Source organism: Galeopterus variegatus, unplaced genomic scaffold (assembly GCF_000696425.1).
Source record: "Galeopterus variegatus unplaced genomic scaffold, G_variegatus-3.0.2 Scaffold1793, whole genome shotgun sequence".
Lineage (NCBI taxonomy): Eukaryota > Metazoa > Chordata > Mammalia > Dermoptera > Cynocephalidae > Galeopterus > Galeopterus variegatus.
In genome coordinates, this window is record NW_007727904.1 from 1 (window position 1) to 4054 (window position 4054).

Sequence of the window (4054 nt, forward strand, 5' to 3'; positions counted from 1 at the left end):
CTATCCAGTGCGCCACCGGGCCGGCCCTAATTTGTATTTTTCTAATTGTGCTAATTGTGTTTGAACTTTTTGGAGGTGGATATACATATGGGTTATTTTTCTCTTTAAATAAAACAGACATCCTCTCTATCTCCCTCTCTCTCTCTCTCTCTCTCTCTCTCTCCATTGAGAATGTCTGCTCAGGTCTTTTTCTTGTTTTACAATTGGGTTTTTGATCCTTTTTCCTTCATTTTAAGATTTCTTTTTATACTAGGAATATTAGCCCTTTCTGTTACACGCTTCAAATATTTCCTCCCAAATTGCTAATTGTCTATGATTTTATTTATGGTATTTTTGTTTTGTTTTGTTTTGTTAATTTTATGTGGTTAAATTAATGAATGTTTTCTTTTTTTTCTTTGGAGTTTTGGATATACAAAGTATTTTACTATAATGATGTTAAAGTTCTAGTTCTAGTTCTTTTATGTTTTCATTTTTTTACATTTAGATTCCTGATACATTTCGAGTTTATTCTGATGTATGATGTTAGGTATACAACAACTTTTATTTTTTTTTTCAAATATTTACCCAGTTGTTTCACAATCATTAATTAAAAAGTCTGCCATTGTCCAGTGATGCCCCAAAGATGCTACCTTGATTGTATAATAAACTTCCATGTGTACTTAGGTCCATTTCCAGGCTTTCAACTCAATTCCACTGGTCTCATTGTCTATTTGTGTGCCAGTACCACACTATTTTAATTATAGATACTTTGAAGTACACTTTTTTATCTGAAAGGGGTAATATCCTCTTACAGGTTTTCCTTTTTCATTGTTTTCCTGCCTCTTCTTGCATGTTTGTTTTTCCATATGAACTTTATTATTAGGTATTCTTACTCCATTAAAAAAAAAGCCTGCTAATGTTTTGATTATAATTGAGTTAAATTTATAAATTAACATGAGGAAAACTGACATCTTTATAATGTTTAGTCTAGTATAAGAACAGGGGGTGTCTTTTCACTTATTCAAGTCTATTTTTGTGTCTCTTGGGGATGTTTTAAAGTTTTCCTTATAGAAGTCTTGCACATTTCTTCTTCACTTCAATTGTAGAAGGGGTTTCCTCTACCCATCTGCATCCTTCTTAGGCTATTTTATTTATTTATTTATTTGTCTTTCAATTAATAACTTTTTTATTCTGGAAAAGCAAATGAAAGTCATGTTCATGTAAACACTGACATTACAAAGTACAGGGAAGAGGGGAAGGAAGAAGGAAATGAAACCCCCTACAAATCCTGCTAATACTGTCTCACCCAAGAAGACCATAATGCTTTGTCCCATATTCAATCACTTATATAATAAACCACAAATGAAATCTTCTCTGGAAGATACACTGTTCCTCTTTGAGATGGCAGGGACAAGGGACAAGAAGTTTGGGTAGGAGGCTTTATTCTTTTGGCACATCCTCAGTCATTATAGATATTGCTGCATTGTTAATAAGAAATATATGCTTCTCTGTAAAGCATTTAAAAAATAAAACTCCAAGGATGAGATGGCTGAGGGATGAGCTCAAGTATCTCCAAATAAATTGTTGTCCATCCCCTGCCTTTTCCATGTATTATTTCTTGGTTGTCTTCCAGATCAATGCTCTTCTCTGTTTGTGAGCTTCTGTGGTGCAAGCTTTTTGTAGGTTCGGATTTCTTCAGAGCCCAAACCTGGGATCCACATATTCCAGTGGTGCTCTAGATGCAGCTGGACATCTTTCACCTCCAGGGTGCTGGACTTGCAATGCTGAGCAAGCTGCAGGCTGCTGTCACCACACTCTTGATAAAATCATCAGCCATCTGCAGCAGCATCCCCTCCACATCCTCATCCAACTGCTCATAAGGATCTGCTTCTCTTATTAATTCCTGTAATTTCTTCTTGGTCAATACCTGATTGTTTTTAGGGTTAAGATGACCTCCTGTCCCAGGAGTGCCAGATATCTTTACCCTGTAGTGCTATTGGTCATGGAGCCTTGTGGAAGGGTACTGACTGATTCAGATTTTATGGATGAGAAATTGGAGAGTCAGATTAGGGGTGAGGGGCCAAACTGGTTCAAAATCTGCCGAGCTTTGGACTTCAGCTCGAAGAGCTTATCGAGATCCTGTTTTTTTGGAGCTGTGATGACCAAGGTCAATCAAAGTCAGCAGCATCTATCTCCCCATGATACGCAGAGACTTCCCCAGTGAAGCGTTTGTCTCAGCAGCCAGACTGACCCTTCACAGGCTATTTAAGAAACTCCTAGCTACCACTCATGTCCTCCGAGACAATTCTTCTGCACTGGATTCAGAATAATCTTTTAAATATGCAAATTTGCTCATTTTCTTTCAAAAGCCTCTATTTTTATTAACATGAAGACCAACCACCTAATTAGGCCTACCAAGGCCTCCATCTTCTGGTTACAGGTACCTTACTTCTCTGGGCACTCTCTTTTTCTCTGCGGACTTTAACCACACTGGCCACTTTTCCTTTTTACAGAGCCTTTGCAGGTCTTACTCCCTCATCTGGAAATGCTCTTGTGTACTCAACCACGACCCCTCACACGGTGAATTATTAGTCTTCTTTCAGGACTCAGATCAAAGTCACTACCTTAAGGATATCTTTTTTGATCCCTAAACTGGGTGAGCCCTTTGATAAGCTCTCATCCTGCTTCTTCTTATCACTTCCCACAGTTGAAATTAAATAATTAATTATGTTTTAAATTGATTAATAAAAAAGTCATGTGGAAATGGCCATTGTTTGGTGGCTGCCACAGAGCTTTGTACCTTGTAGACACTCACTGAATGAAGAAAGCAAACCCATTCTTTTAAATAAATACATGTTAATTTGTAATGAATAAGCATCTATTAAATTTATAGACCTAGAGGAATAATTAATTAGATGAAAAATATATTTGTATAATGCTAAAGTATTATGCCTCCTATTTACTTTTATCTATAGTTTTGCAAAATCAATTAAAAACTAGTATTTTTTTTTGACACAAAAAAGCATGGCAGCACTTGGAATTACTATAGCTAAAAGGTTAGATGAAGTAGATGAATCCTATAAAACGTCAAAAAAACCCAACTATTCTTTATTTATCCCATTAGGCTTTGTAATCTAGTGCAGAAAGGGTACAAGGTCATGGGTTTGATAATTTGGCCAATTAAAAATGAAACCATAGTTTTAATTTTCTTTTTTGTTCTAAATCTGTCAAAGAGTCAATTCATTTTTAAAATAAATATAAAATATTAAAAAGAAAACTTTCAAAAAATAGCTTATAGCTTTACCTACACTGTGGAATAACTACTGTCTTCCTGTTTACTTCCAATATTTATTTGTAGGTTTATGTATCTTTAACATGGTTGCAATAAAAGTGTATTTAAAAAATCACATTTTGTCCTTCACTTAATGTGATTTCATAAAAACTTTTTAGCATTGCTTTATATTTTTGAAATCCATCATTTTTATGGCAACATAAATTCCATTGCATTAACAACTCCAATCTATTTAACAGTTCCTCAATTGTTTAAGATACATTGTTTTCCAGGATTTATTGCAACTACCCTCCCCTGCTGTACTCAGCTCCCCACCATTCACACATATTGTAATATCTTTGCACAATTTCTAAAAAATTTTTAAATTATTTCTTTGACGTAAACGATAAGGAATATCATTATGAATCAAAGGGTAGGATAAAATAATTTTGTTTTACTATCACATTATTCCCTAAGAGAGTTATAACAAATCACTATTTACCTGGTTATTCATAAGTCTCCTCGTCTATTGCATCTTGACATTAGTATAGTTTGATTTGACTTATTTTATATACATGATTAAATGTGAAAAGGATCCCTCCCTAGTTTCAAGCTATACTTTGTCATTTTCTAGCTATTTAACATTGGGCAAGTCATTTAGTCTCTCTGTTCCTCAGTTTCCTTATCTTTAAATGAGGATAATAAATATCTCATATCTTATAGGACTAAACGTGCTAATATCTGGAAAGTGCTTAGAACAGTGTGTGGCACAACCAAATGCCTTCTATGTTATTCATTATTAAT

At 34.6% G+C, this 4054-nt stretch overlaps 1 pseudogene across 1 annotated transcript; it reads right to left on the bottom strand.

The window, feature by feature from the left end:
- Positions 1–1148: 1148 nt before the first annotated feature.
- Positions 1149–2224, bottom strand: LOC103595558 (annotated as a pseudogene). Its single transcript, XR_550955.1, has one exon. The product of XR_550955.1 is annotated as a transcription initiation factor TFIID subunit 12 pseudogene (transcript).
- Between the last annotated feature and the right edge of the window lie 1830 nt (positions 2225–4054).